The 16,145-nt window shown below is 43.6% G+C and overlaps 1 long non-coding RNA gene across 1 annotated transcript in view; it reads left to right on the top strand.

Moving 5' to 3' along the window:
• Positions 1-15,147, top strand: part of LOC122397892 — a 56,642-nt gene extending 41,495 nt beyond the window's left edge. Inside the window, exon 3 of the long non-coding RNA XR_006259158.1 lies at positions 15,010-15,147. This is a non-coding gene — a long non-coding RNA (uncharacterized LOC122397892). The remainder of the gene's footprint in view (positions 1-15,009) is intronic.
• Positions 15,148-16,145: the final 998 nt, after the last annotated feature.

The raw sequence follows: 16,145 nt of genomic DNA, 5'->3' as shown, positions 1-16,145 counted from the left end.
GTCTAGAAGGCCCCCTTAATCCTTTAAAAATCCTCGACGGAACGATGGCAACTTTTGCTCCAAAAAAAATTAGCGCTCGTTTAAAAAAGAACCGTTCACAACGGGACAGATTTACAACCCGTTTGAAAAAAGGTCCGTTGGTAAAAAGTTTCGAGCAAGGGGGCCAATCGTGGTTGTAAATATCGAGGTCCTGCAGCTCCGTTCCCGGAAAGAGTCAAAGGAAGTGGCGACGCCCTTACTTCGCACTTTTTTCCTTGGAGACTTTAGCGTCAGCACTACCGATTGTCCGATACCTCCGCCCCTGTGAGAATCCCTTCCCTTAACGGTTCTAATATACCGTAATTCTCCGGGATTATCACGGCAGGTAATAATTTTTCCGATGCAGTCCACGGCAGGGATGGGCAGAATGTCCTTGAAAAAGTATTTCAACGACGGGAACCTTTTATTTATTGCTTTGGTCGAACGAACAGTGTATAGAATATTTTCATTTCGAATGTAAAATATATTTGCATTTCATATTAAATCACAAATGTACTAAAGCGATGCCCTTTAAATTTTATAAGTAAAAACAAATAACTTCGTAACAATACAGATTTGTTATTCATTTATGGACTTTGCAAATTTCATTATTTATTCATAAAATAAATTTTGTATACATTTATGAAATTACAAATTTTATTATGCATTCAAATTTAAAGTACCGCCAGAATGCATTGAATACGTTTCTGTAAATATTGTATGTGTATTTTAGATGTATTTCAGTTAGGAGATCGTTCGAGTACGTTCGTTCCTGACCCTCGGTAACACTTTTCTCCTCCGTGCAGCGGCGTCCATCGCCGTCAGGACGACGGGATGACTCTCGAGGGGGTGGCCGATACACTTTGCCCCACGAGAGCCAGCAAAGTCTGCGCAATCTCCTTTGAACAACCCCGCGGATATGGTGTCGCGAACGGAAAGGGATGGTTATTAGGCACGAAGGACTCGTTCTCAATCGGTGCGATCCATCTCCTCGCCGCTACTCGTTTCCTGAATGCGACGATGTTCACGGCGTGTTCATAACTCGCCCCTTTCCGCGGTCTTTGTCGCGCATTTTCCCTCACCCCCATCGGTGATGGGTTTTTAAAGGGACTCGGCGAATTCTGTGCTTTGTATTAAATATTCATGGCTCGGGGATTAAATTCTTCGGGGATTCGATTTACTCACCGAACAAAATTTTAACGCAAAACTTACTATTTCCAATACTTCGATCATTGAGTCGTTAGAAGAGTTCAAGAGTAAGTTTGAGAAATTATAAATGGGGAATAGAAATATTAGAGTTTCGCTCGAGCGATTCAAATTGAGATAATAGATTTTGTTGCTCGATGGGGAAGGGGGGCCCCAAGCCTCTTTAGCTCCCCTTCTTTCCACCGCTGATTGGTAGTATTTAAGCCATTCTCATCTGCAGTGGCCGCGCCTTGTTGGGCCTAAACAGCTAGCAGGTAGACAACATTCGTTCGAACTTCATTACTTAGTAATTTCGAAATTCCATCACATAGAAATAATACCAGGTGTTAAGTTCGTTTCCAAGTACAAAAATGTACTAAAAAAATACAGCTTGACTAAACTTTATAAATACCAAATATATTGGAAATTTTTTAACCACGTTTGAATACGATTCGAGTCGTCGCAGCAACCGTTTCCTGGACGCACGAACGTGAACGTCTCGCGCCCCTTTTCCTCCGGGGTCTCTGTCGCGCCTCTTCTCTCGCCCCCCAGGTGGTTTTTTAAAGGGACGTCGAGTAGGAACGAGACGTTCGATTACGACAGTGCAGGATATCTCTTGTTCGCACCATCGCCCCCTCGTCCTTTCCGGCAACCGGAGAGCGGAGAAGTAGCGTGGGTGGGAGCGAGTAGGGTGGTATTGATAGGAGAGACGTACGAGCGAGAGAGAGAGAAAGAGACGGGAAAGAGGCTCTTTGATGCCTGCAGAGTGTAGACAGTGGTAGGTGCGAAGTGCGTATGAATTTCATACGAGGGTTGTAAATCTTTCTCCTTTTATAATCCCTCCCCCTCCGCGCCTCGACGTTTCTCCGTCGTTCTAGGTCCTCCGTGTATCCTCCTCTCCTAGGGGGGAACGGAACCATGCGTGTCTATGGGGGGTTGGAGACTCGGGCGTTGAATGCATTCGAGTTCATCGTAGGGTGTCGTCTGTGGAAATAAGAAGGGTTCGAAGCTAGCTGGAGAAAAAATCAGCCGAGCAGAGAAAACCCAGTAGGCGAGCAGGAGGGGGTGGGTGGCGGTAAAGAAGACAAGTAGAGTACGTGGATTACGGTGGCCGGAAGACGACCGTTCCCCGTATACTCTTTCCAACCCCTGTTTCTAACCCAGAGCCTTCCGCGTCCCCGTCTTACCGACGTGTCTCAATTATTTCTCCACCCTTTGAGCCAGCTCGCTCAAAGTGGAATCCGTCCGCGTTAATGAGGCACCGTTACGTGGTTCCTTTTTTATCCTAGACCAGCTACAGGCGAGTTACGTACCTCGAAGATAACCGCCGTCGTGGCTCACCAGGTTTATGGGTCATAGAGTGAATGGGGACTTGGACCACGGGTTTTATCGCGCGCCTTTGCAGTTCGGCCGAAGATATAGCCCCGGACGGGCTATCCCTTTACCTTCATGGGGTATTAAGCGGCTGGAGATGGCGGAACGTGGAAATTGTTAATAATACGAGGTCGCCCGCGGCACTGGAACCTTCTTTTCCTCTTTAAAGCTTCCGCGCCGTTGTCCAGGATACTTCTTTTAAAGCGATCTTCCACTCTGGATGCCCCAAAAAATTCCATTATATCCTCGTTCCCGTTTTTCGCGAACCTACAGCCACTCGGAACGCGTCTCCAAATCGTTCGACTGGAAATCCGGCAATTAACGAAAGCTTATTTTATCATTAAAAATATACTTCGTTTATTAGTTCCCACATTCTCGATATAGACTGCTTATTACCAATCTTATTTTACCCGACATCTTCGTGCATTTTTCAAATTAACGTTAATTTTAATTTCGGTTCTGTTATTTTCCACAATTTTCACACTATTCTCGTTTCACTCTTAAATACTCATACAACATAAATAGACATATGACGGTTTATTTTTTATTGCAATTAATATAATGTATTCAATTGCCCGTTAAACCTAGCGTGATTATTTGAAGATAAATATTAGTTTGGGGGTTGATTACACCGTGAAGAGAACCACACACGCCCCCAATAAAACCAAACAATGCCTCCTGTATCAAATGTCATTGTTTAATTGGAGTAATTAATTGCAGTTAACGCGGCATCGACTTGGCTTGTGGTTACGGGAAAATTAATTCCATTTGCGGCTAAAGAAGCGACAGACCTTGCGGGTCAGTGACGTTTGCGGTTTCTGATAAAATTAGCGCGCGATTTGCGGTCGTAGATACTGCTCGGTCTGTGCATTAAATCTCAAAGGAACGTCTCTCGCGCGTTAGAAATTACAGTATAAGAAGTTCGATGGCTTTTACGACACGTTAGACCCCGAGGAAAGGTTACGGACGCAAGTCACACGCGATGCTTGCCACAACTTCTCACTGTAATCAATACTTCTCTCGTTGGGATACCTTAGAATCGTGAAAACACCTATTCGCGCGAGATCGGGCGCGTTTCAACGTCTGTCCATCATAGGGGGCTCGTTCGCCGTCTACGTTTGTCATAACACTTGTCGTTTTAACGTTTCCAGGAGAAACTGGAATTTCTAGGTTTCCTGGCACGCATTCGACGTTCGTCGAATACTTAAATGTTCCCGGGAACTTGTGTCTCTCGTTACGACGGGTTTCGCTTCCGAAAAAGCGCAAGTGCAACCAAGACTATAATGAAATGGTAAATGATTCAGCGGGTAATTGAAACCGTTTAAGGTTACCGAGAAGGAGAAATACTGTACAATTTAGAGGAGACATTCGATACGTCGGTTTAATAATACAACGACCGTCGCATAATTTATTTACCGAACAATGTACTTTATTTTCGTATAAACATCGTGGATTATCGATGCTCCGTGACCGGCTAATTATAGTTTCTGTAACGGAATTAGATCCGAGAAAGTCCGCTCTCGTCACGGAATTATGCTCGTCGCTTTCTCGGAGCGTCTCTTCGTTATGGCATCTGTTGCATCGGCGCTCGTGGCTAGAAAATGAATATCGCGTGCACCTAAACGGAAAGTAAAAGTTGATTGGTTCGCGATGCAAGTGGCACAGAGGCGACCTTCAAGGAAGACGACTCTGTGCGCGCGAGAAATCAATTAAGTCGATGAATATATATTGGCTATTAGACAGTGGGCGTGTGTCCTGCGTGCGTTAATAATGTATGACATGTTCTTGCAGTATTGCTTCGGGCGCGCGGCAATCATTTCGAGCCACTCCACCGGCAGCACTAATGGGATGCACCCCTCGAGACTTTACCATTGTTGTCCCATAGGTACGTGTATCTTCCCTGACCTTCGGCACGGGTTTGTACACGGGCCAGATTTCCCCTCGTAAAAGTTTGATCTCGTGATTACGGCCGAAGCGAGAACGAGGAAACTCGTAGGAGTCCATCGAGACCCGCCGCGTGGGGCTCCCTTCCGCCTCCAAATGCTCTTCGAACCTATCGAACGCAATTTACGGCCTAATGCGATTTATTTCGTTACTTAGCATCAACGTTATCCCTCGGAAACTTCCCCCGTCGATTATTGGAATTACACCGATTATCGGACCTTATCGTCTTTTGCTTTCAAAATATTCCTGCAATTGCCCCACGGCTTCAGATTTCTTCAAACGCGATTATTAATACTTTTTAGAATTAGTTTCACATTCAGTTGGTACCTTTCTTTCGAATGGAATTCATTTTTTGATAGGAGGATTGTGTACGTAATTGGTCATATCGAGCAAACACTGTGGGAATTATAATATCAATCAATAGGAATTGTTGAAACTTTTTTAGGTATATAAGCGTCAAAGTAAATTTCAAAATAAACATAGAAGATAGCAAAAATTATAGTAGCTGGTATAGTCATCGGGTGGAGGATGAAATGCTCTTTAAAATGAGTGCTCGAACAAGTCGATAGCTCAATTAGTTCCGGAGATATGAGGATTTTAGTTTCAAGTCGATCTGATGGGACCGAAGCGTTTGTTTACGTCGCGAGATCAATGACCTTTCTTAAAGTAAACACTGCGTCAGTCGGTCACTCGCGTGCGAGACGAAGAGACAGAGACAGTCGAATTAAAAAATTACCCTTTCACATAAATTGCGATATCTCGAAAACGTAAAGCCGAATCGACAAAAATCAAAAACCATTTTAAAGGGGAAGCTTTACCACTTCTAACGATGGCTCAATTATTGCTGAAACAGTAGTAGTTTCGTAACTGTACCTGTGTAAAGTTAGACTGTTCTAAGGCAGAGGAAACTGAAGATTCTCACTGCCAGAATTACTTTCACACTTACTCAGTTGTTTCCTTTCGACTGGAATTTATTTCTTGACAGGAGGGTTGTGTATATACACTGTAGGAATTACAATATCAATCAATTTAATTTTTAACGAGCAGAATCCAAAGAATATACCCGATCTCTTATTCAGTATAAATTGTACATAGAATTTTCACATTGTAAACAAGCACATACGAGTGCACATGCAGGCACACACGTCTACCTTCATCATTAGTCATACTTATTTGAAAAGTTTCACAAATCGTACCTCCCTAATTCGTGGCGTGCCTGTGGCTTATCTGGAATTTTTTGTCCGTTTCCTGGGGAATGAAAAGACGGTTCCAGGGAGGAATTCGGAGTCTAAGGACGATAGAAATTCGTTGGATTAGATAATGGATGACGGAGGACAACTCGTTCGAGCCGGAGAAAAGTGGAATGCTCTGTAAGGGACGGAGTAACTTATCTGCATTCGTTGTGCCGTTGACGTTCGAGCGCGCGTCCGCCATGGTTTCGTCGTAAAAGCACAGCGGAGTGCTATTTTATGGCAGGTTAAATATGGTTGTCATCCCGATGATAACTCAAACATTTCTCCAGTCGTCAAGCTGTCAACTCGTTGGGTATCTGTACCTTTCGCTCGTCACTATCTGTTCTTTTAGTTGCACGTGAAAAAGAAAGAGCAGCGAACCCTTTCCGTTCTAAAGACGTCCCACGTATCGAAGAAACGTAACTTTTCTGCTAATTCGATGGTCTCTTAACACGGATATTTGGGTCGAGAGTTGTCGGAATCCGAGTATTTCGAGACACGTTGCTTCATCCTGTAAATTGGTTTGCATAGACCATTAAGAACATTCGTGCAGCTCTGTTCGAATTAATATTTTAAGATCCAGAATAGTTTAAACGTCCATGACTAATTAATTTCGTGACCTTATAAAGTCAGTTTCCTGTTCCACATTGAGAAACGCTGGAAACTATTCCTGTAACCCCTGTATTTTGAAACGTGGCTGAAGTGAACCTTGTTAAGGGGTGATTTAGAAATGCAATCTGAAAATAAAGGACTATGAGAATTTAAAATAAATTTAGCTATTTAAGATTTCATGATTCTTAGGAGGTTCTAATCTGACGTGATTTCTGATCACAAACCAAACGGCGTCGAATATAAACTCATCGTAAAAAGATTGAATCCCGAATCCAGGTTTCCAGCGGCAGGAATCCCAGGTATATCATTTCTGTTATCGACGGTCTTTTCTATTATCGTCCTGGCGCTGGATACCAAAAAGTATCGTAAGAGCGAAATCTGCCCGTGTTTCTGGTATCTTAGCTGCCCGAAGCTCGTGGCCAATGGCGAGGCGCGCGAGGCTAAGGTTTCCCAAGTTCCATTACAGGAACGAAGGATGGTCCAATAGACGAATGGACAGCTTAGCGGTCCCGTTATCTGGGGAAGGGTTTTAGAGCCTAATCTGGGTTCTACGAGGATACGGTGTGTGTCAGAGCTTCGCTCTCCTGGTTGGCCGTTACGTACATATATGCACGACGCGCAGGTACCAAGATAGCCAGGTATATCCTTAGCTCCGCTACCTTGGAGGATGCATTTGTCACTGGGGAACTGACACTGCTGAGACAATGCGAGATTACTGGCCAATACAACCGTTCCGTTCGGGTTCAATGGCCAACATGGAGGGATGTGTAATTCCGGGACGATTCCGCATATCGCGCCGGAAGAAAACCCGTGAAATACGTTCGCGAGCGTATCGGTGGGCTCGATTCGATGGGTCTTAAGTGCGAAACTCTCGTTTCCCGGTGCTCGTTTTGCGTTCGCCGCCGGTGGCTGAATTCGGGATAACGATAGGCGTCTGCGAGATCGAAACGTCGTATGGTTTTTATTCTTAATCCTTTCGCTACTGCGCGTCACTCCGGTGGCTTCCCGCTAAGCTAGTGGTTCTTAATCTTTTTAAGCTCTCGACACAGTTTAGAAACCGTGATGCGAGATAAATGGCGCGGGTATTAGTTTTGGCACGCGATAAAACTCCATCGGGGCGCGTTAAACATTTTTATTCCATTTTGTTCTGTCGCTCTACCGTTACTGCTGGAAATTCAATTTTCAATGGCGTATGTCGCTCCGGGCAGACATATTTATAAATTTCACACTTTATTCGTGGATAGCGATTGACGTGCCTGTTGTATCCTTCATGTTTATATATACAGGGTGTCCAGCCACCCCTGGAAAAAATTTTAATGGGAGATTCTAGGGGCCCAAGTAAGACGAAAATCAAGAATACTAATTTGTTGATTGAGGCTTCGTTAAAAAGTTCCGCCTGTAGAACAGCAATCTATTATGTCTGTAATTGACCCCCGCAACCGAAATTAATTTTTCCAGAACGATTTGAAATTTTTTAATTTTGTTGATATATTTGTCCACCTACTCGAATATTTTTCTCGAAAGTGTGTAGGATTTCGGGGGTGTGTCTGTTCACCAAAAATAATTGTAATTGACCCCCGCAACCGAAAATAATTTTTCCAGAATGATTTGAAGGTTTTCAATTTCGTCAAAGTTCAGGGGAATCATCATTCATGGTCAGACATTGTATTTTCGGTGAAGAATTTTTTCCTCGTAAGTGCGTAGGATTTCGGGGGTATGTCTATTCACCAAAAATGCTTATAATTGACCCCCACAATCAAATATAATTTTTTTAGAACGATTAGAAATTTTTTAATTTTATCGAAAAATTTGTCCATTTTCCTGAATTTTTTTCTCGAAACTGCGTAAGATTTCGGAGATATGTGTATTCACCAAAAATGATTGTAATTGACCCTCGCAACCGAAAATAATTTTTCCAGAATGATTTGAAGCTTTTCATTTTCGCCGAAAAATTTAGGCACTTATTGAATTTTTTTTCTCGAAAGTGGGTAGGAATTCGAGGGTGTGTTTATTCACCAAAAATGATTGAAATTGACCCCTTCAACCGATAATAATTTTCCCAGAATGATTTGAAATTTTTTAATTTAATTTTTTAATAACTTTTTAACGAAGCCTCGATCAAGAAATTGATATTCTTGATTTTTGTCTTATTTTCCCCAGGGGTGGCCGAACACCCTGTATATTTCTTCAATCTTCAAGAACAGATAATTGTGAAATGTATAGGGATGTCGTACAACCTGCTAAACAACTTCTCTAAGTTAATTGGTAAATTTACTATCTATGCAATTCGACATGAAACCTATCGTATAATAATTCGTCGTGACTGCGGCCCCCTTTAAAGCAGCCCAACTAGTTCAGTCACAGCGACAGAATTCGATAAGTCTCAAAATCCTTAGCAATCCATAGTTGCATTTGCTTTTAAAGCGTCGTCTATGAATTTCCAAATGGACCGTTTGCTTTTTTACGTCGCAACAGAATTAAGAGACGGTTCCGTACACACCGCGGAAAAGCTATCGACGGAATCGTTCTCGATACGATCGACGATGGTCGGCTCGAGTGGCTCAAAGGGGATAAAACATCTCGTCGAACGGTCCCCCTTGCTCCACGCTCCCGTTTTCCGGGTACGTTGAAAGGAAAACTCCTCTCCCGTAATCGAAAACAAAAGGTTTCCGTGGCTTCGATCCGCCTCGGTCGTCGTCGCTCGAAGAAAGAGAGAAAGGCGGTGTGCCGGTTCCCTGATTAATTTCGCCTTTCCACGTCGATGGTACGTAATCCGCCTAGTCACGGAAGTCCATTCGACTCCCCCGACTTTCGACGGGTCGATGACGAGAACATAATAACCCAAATCTCGGAGGGGACGCCACGCGAGTCGACCCTCCGCCCAACGAGCTGAGGGGGGGTTGATTCTTGAAAAATAGGCCGACCGATTTTCCACGAGGCCGTGAGATCAAGGACAAAGGGAGACTCTTCGTTGGTTTCTTGGTTTGGGAAAAGGAACAACGCGCGACGGACACATCGGCGACAAGCATCCGCCCGGAGGGTCCGTAAATTCTCTGGAATCCTTCCCGAGGTCTGTCCGGGGGTTGACGCCGTACCTTGGGGAAAAAGGGGGGCTTTCCCGTCCTTAAACAGGGCGGCTCTCGAACTTTTTCAATGCCTTTTTTCACCAGCCCCGACGAAATCGGCCCCGCTGTCCCGGCTAGGCACCAGTCATAACGATGCCTTGTTAATATCTTGGACGATACCATGGCAGTCAGGAGGGTGGCTTGAGTGCATCCGCGGCATTGTGAACGCGGTCGGACCACCCCGCGGAATCCTGAAATATTCAAGGAGTCGTCGTCGTCGAGGTTGCGCGCCCCGGGCTGGCCACACTCTCTCTCCTTCCGTCTTTGTACAGATTTTTCATCCTTTTCTTCTCCTCTCGTCCTATCGTTCCGCTTAGACCCGAAAGAGGGGTCCACCGGTAAATCTGATAAGGACTCTCCGCGATCCTTACCACGAGATGATGCTGGCCGCCGGCTACGGGGATCAGACCACGGCCTGGACGCCGCCTGGACCTACGGCCTAGTCATCGTCTGCCGCCATTAAATTTTTATTGAATTAGAGGTTCGAAGCGTGCACGCGAACCACGTATCGAAGGAGAGACCCGTGTAATCGTGATTAGGTGTTCCAAATTGTTTGACTAAACGAGGTGTAATATGCTTCGACCCGTACCGATTTTCGTCTCGATCGCGATCCAGAGATGCCACGATAACGCCCGGCAACGGCAATCATTACCATTTTACGCCCCGGAATATCGTTACCTCGAGATATATGAGTACGACGGACGCGAAATATTTTAGCTAATTCTCTGTGTTGGTGGTAAATATATACAGTTACTCCCCCACTCGTATTCGTGCACATTAAAGGGGCAGACTCGTGTAAAATGGTGAAACGAGAAGCGATATTTGACAATTTTTTTTTACAGCAATAAGGGTCTATTTCCACATATATTCTTTAACATTTCGAGATACAAATATCTTTTTTTTATCGACTTTGGATGAAATAATAAATGTTATTATTATAGTCTGAACACCTTTAATTGCTCTGAAAATATTAAACAATAGATGAACCATGCACCATGGTTTATTAATACAAGAGAAAATGTTCAACACAATTAGGGTCCTTTTGGGTATAATTTATGAAAAAAAATAATTTCGAATTTACAATTAAGTGAAACAGCCGTTATATATTGTAGTATCGGAAGGATTGACTTCCCTTGTCTGAAAATAATAATTTCGAATCGTTCTGGCGATACCAGAGACAATGGAGCGTCGTCCCAGCAAACAAAGGAAGCTATATCGCGACTCTCGGTACAGAGATTTCGTTTTTACGAAATAGAAATAAAAATGTACCGTTGGAATTGTCAAAGTTTGTCCATCGTCTAGCCGTTATCGCGCCTCCACAAATATACGCGCCATCCGTTATGAGTTGCACCCGTCCTGTCCCGTATTGACAACGTGGCTACCGTCCCCAACAATGCATTCTATATAGTTATTGTTTACCGTGCGTTATTGTTTTATTACCCGTCCACCTGTTTGTTTCTGCGCCATACGCTAGCGGCCGAAAGAAACTCTGAATGTACGAAATATTAAAGGGAAAAATAGTAGCTTAATTTTCGCTATAATTCTTCTACCCTACATAGCAAGAACTCTGATTCACAAACTCAGCTCTATTGTTTCTTATACACTTTCTGTATTCTTTATTATTTTTTTCAAAAGACTATTTTAGAATTTAGAAACGTTATTCTTTATTCAATTTCCAGTATGTCAAAGTCACATTAGTTTCTCCCTTACTAAAATTGTAACATAAAAAGGGTAACAATCACGACTTATATATTTTATTAAAAATATACTTCGTTTATTAGAAGGTTTCCACGTTCTCGATACAGACTGCTTATTCCCAATTTTATTTTACCCGACATTTCCCTGCATTTTTCAAATTAACGTCAATTTTAATTTCGGTTCTATTATTTTCCACAATTTTCACACTATTCTCGTTCCACTCTTAAATACTCGTATAACATAAATAGACGCATGACGGTTTATCCAATTCTTTATTTTTTATTCAAATTAAATTGTTGAAGATTAATATTATTTTGGGGGTTGGTTACACCATGAAGAGAACCACACATCCTCTCAATAAAACCAAACAACGCCTCCTATATCAAATGACATCGTTTAATTGGAATAATTAATTGTATTTGATTAACGATCTCAGATTTCTCATCTCCAATTCGCAACTTTTTGAGTATCTGGTATATAACCGAGTCTCGCCGCGTCCAAACGAAAAATCGCCGCTAAAAACGTTAGAGGCCACGGATCAACCGCAGCCTCGATCGGCGATGGAGTTTTTCTCGTTAGAGTTAGTCGCGAAGGAACGTGACAGACCGCGCTGATGAGGTGGAAGCTAATTAACCGTTATCTGCGAAGCCCGGGATTCGTTTCGCTCAAGTTATGATACCCGAGGCTCGCGAAAAGAGGCTGTCTAATTGTAGCCGGAGAACCCGGCAAGTTTTCCCGCGTACAAAACGAAAGCAATTAGCCTGACGGTTTCAACGAAGACTTACCGGTGTCGTCAGAGAAAATTAATTGCATGGATTTTCTTCGGATATCTGCATCGTATCGTCGCTAATTCACCGAGGACTCCGATTTCAGACGATCGAACGCAGCCAATAACGCGTAATATCGTTTCTCAACGAGGCATTACGGAATTGTAATTCTTCCCTGTCTGCATTTACAAGGTGTTTAGTAACAAAATCGAATTTTCCTTTGAACAGAACTCTTGTATACGCTGTGGGTCGATTAGTCTTTATCCGCGAGACACGGTGGGTGAAATTTTTAATGGCAACTATTTATTTTAAATTACGTGCAATTGTTTTCACACCGACTTACACCGATTTACGCTGATTCACGCTGGCTGATACGAATTACTACATTGTGTCTCTATGGACGTAGGCGTGCTTCCATTGACCGCACCCACTGAATATTGGCGGGATTATTGCTAATGCTAGCAGCCGTTTCCCTTGATGTTCGCTATCAATTGCTGGCGCGTATCAGATTTTCGATCTAGATACATCCTCGATTTCGTGCGGTCCCCCATAGAAAAAAATCTGAAGGGGATGTTAGATCTGACGAGGGGTCGTTGACATAGGTTCACCTTTTTCTATTCAGCCACTAGATAAAGTCTCGTCGAGGATTATAACGTAATAACCGCAACACCACAGAAAGGAACCTCTCAACGAGCATGGAAATAGTTTCTCAAATAAACAACTTACGTGTTAATATTTCTGTCGCCTCGAAAACGACCCAAAAATATATTTGTTTAACCCAACTGGGAATTTATTCAGGCCTCAGCTCAATATTGATTTTTTTGGTGTATCATTAACTACCCTTAAAAATTCGTTGTTGTTCTCTACGATCAAAGGTGTGAATAATTGCTACCTTTGACAAATAACACAAAATCGAAATAGAATGAAACGTAAAATTTACTAGAGTGGCTTCTGAATCCAGTTTTAAAATTTCGCTTACTCTCGCAATGATAATTAAAACTTCACTGTTTTGGTGGTTTACGAGTCACCGAGTAGAATTGAAAGCCCAGGAACGACGGCGTGAATCAACTAATTATAACTCGCGTTCGTAGGACGAAGAGCACGAATTTAAAAAGCAGCCAGAACCGCAGTATGCAAATCCGAGAGCACGCGAGACGTGATCGCTCAATTCCTAGACTCGAGACGGCCCGGACGATTTTACGGTTTTTCTCACGCGAAAATTACGCCCGGAGACCGCGGTGTTTCACAGCCGCGTGTTTTTTGCGACGTTAAATAAACGTTCCCGCGCCCCGAGGTATTCCGGATCGTTTGTTCGTGTATGATCTTCATTGCGTGAAATTAGCGCTGTGCAAATACGGGCGCACCCAGGCGTTCGGCTCGTGTCCGGCGAGCAACCGGCTTTCCGACGTTTGCTCAATTTTTTCTTCACCGCGAAATTAACACCTGCAACGCGATGTCTAAGATTTTTCTGACAGCCCCACCGAGGGGTTGCCTCAGCGCCTCAGCGTTCGCTCTCGTGGAAGCTCTTTGTGAACCTTTGCTCGAACTAGTTGCTTGAGAATTCAATTAAAATTTTTTTGTTAGAGAAAGGTCCCCAATTTTAGCGCAATTTTAAAATAAAAAATACATTTCGTTCGTCAAGATCAATGATTGTTAATTTTACGAGAACTCGTTTTGACGGATTTCCACTGGTCTGAGAGTTTAAAGTGTCCTGTAACAGTTGGAATAAAACATTTTCATGCACCTGTACGCTCTGAGGAGGCCAGGAAACAGTAGTAAAAGGTTAATTCGCAACAAGGATCCTCGAAGAGACGGTGCAGCCGAAACGAGGCTCGCGAGGGATCTAATTCGTCTTACAAACGTTCTCACGGGGCGTAAAGGGTTTCCAGTTAACCGCGAACGGTCCCGAAAGCGAGCCACGGTCGTTACACGAGCACGATATTAACGGAGCGCTAAATAACTCGAGCTAACTGGACTCCGAAGCAGCTGGCCGCGAGCCGCGAAGCGTGGGAAGTTATGCAAAAAGAGCGATTGCCCTGCCACGGGGACACTAAAGCGATATCGTTGCTGTTGAGTGCCGTGGTGTCGCAAACGAACAGTCCACGGAACGGTCGAAACGCGGACGAAAAACGAGAGGAGGAGGAACGACGACGCCGGTGATCCTAGGAACCTGTATTCGCGTCGACGGTATTTCACGTCCGTAATCGTCCACGTTTCAAACCAGTCCGCTACAGGAAGACCTATCTGTCGGCCGTGTGTATCCACTGGCTGTCGCGCGTGAAATATTTTTACCACAAAATGTCTGTTTCCTGCTGTTCCTTAACGCCCATCGTCTTTTGCACGTAGTCGATATACCAACCCTTGTATCGTCCTCTTTGATTTGGATGTTCTGGCTTTTATGGGGGATCGACGACTCGTTCAAACAGTTTCAAACACAATCTGGTAGGTTCAAGGTTTGAAGTACCATCCTAGCGAAAGTGTACAAATTCATATGGCCTTCCTTGATTCGAATGTCCTAGATTTGTTATCTAGACCTAGAATCGATGGTTTGTTCAAACACAATCTGACGTTCAGAGTTGGAAGAAGAATTCTACCGAAAATACACAGATTTGAACATTCCTTACATCGCCCATCTTGATTCGAACGACCTAGCTTCTTTATCTGGAAGTAGAATCGCCGACTCGTTCAAACAGCTGCAAACAGAACCTAATGTTCATAGTTTAAAGAACAATGCTCCCGAAAATGCACAAATTTAAACATTACTTATACTGCCATCCCTGATTCGAGCATCCTAGCATTTTTACGTGGATCTACAATCGCCAATTCGTTCAAACAGCTGCAAACAGAGCCTGACGTTCAAAGAACAATGCTCCCGAAAATACACAAATCTAAACGTTCCTTGCACCGCCCTCCCCGATTCGAACCTACCTTTTTTATCTGAACCTAGGATCGAGAATTCGTTCAAACAGCTGCGAACAGAGTCCTGACGTCCAGAGTTCAAAGACCAGCGCTACCGAAAATACACGGATTCAAACGTTCCCCGGTCTGTTTCAGGTATGCGTGGACTAATCACAGGTGTGAGTATCGGCGTAACGTTTAGCGACGGAAAAACGTTGAGGCGATAAGATCGCTGGAGCGAGAGAAAGCCCTGGAACGAGCAGGACGCCGAAATGTTATGAGAACCGAACCGCGACGAATGGTCAGTAAATTTCAATTACGCGTATAAATATCTCTCTTCCGTACCAAAGTCGATATAAAATGTTTGATTTACATTCGCGTGGTTTCTGGTTGGAAAACTCAACGCTTTCGTTGGTATCGAATCTGCGAGCGGGAAAAGAGTCATGAAATCCCCGTGGATCCAGAAGGGTGAATGCTTTCGGGGAAAGTTTGCGCGGGAAACGCGTAGGAAATTTCCTCCGGACGGGACGTGGGAAGGAAACTGGTTGAAATGGGTCAAAGCGGATTCAGCGTGAACCCACCTGTTGCCCCGTTTATCTTCTCATACACGTGCACGAACGTGTACGAATGGTCGCGAGCGTGTACGGACAGTCGTGGATCGTGGAAGTGGTGGAAGTAAATGGTCGGAACGTGTGCATCTAGACTAGCTCGAATTGCCGTTGATCGATCTCTTTCTCTCGTTCCGTGCTACAGGTGCACGAGCATGGCTCGCGTTATCCCCCATTGTGCAGATGCTCCGCGCGGACTGCACCGAAATGTGCAACGAAATTCAAACCTTGGCGAATCTGACGCAAGACGGTCGCGAGCTCTGCTACTGGTCGGTATTTCAAAGCATACTGAATAAACGATCGCCCAAAATGAAGGCACGTAGCTCCATTAAATTGGGGGCCTCTTATCGCGGAAAAATGGAATATATTAATTCGAGGTTAAGTTCAGGATTAATATTGAAAAAATACTATTGCGCTTAATCCTTAAGTGGGCTTTTAATCTCAATAGAATTATGTTACTTAATGTTGAATTTTACTAAATTGTTTAGTACATTCACATATATTAAACAATTATTAGTTTCAATTTGTGGAGGGCCAAATAATCCATTTAAGCGTTAATCGAGTGCCTGTAATATTCAAAATTTCGTGGAACTGGTTAAAAACACTATTTGAAAAAACATGTTCAGAATATTTATTTGAGCTATTCAATACATTTGTACACCAGGTAAATGACTATATAGTGTA

The sequence above is a fragment of the Colletes gigas genome, unplaced genomic scaffold (genome assembly GCF_013123115.1).
Source record: "Colletes gigas isolate AHSC1104 unplaced genomic scaffold, ASM1312311v1 Colletes_gigas_Sc00010, whole genome shotgun sequence".
NCBI lineage: Eukaryota > Metazoa > Arthropoda > Insecta > Hymenoptera > Colletidae > Colletes > Colletes gigas.
This window is presented reverse-complemented; position numbering and strand designations above follow the sequence as displayed.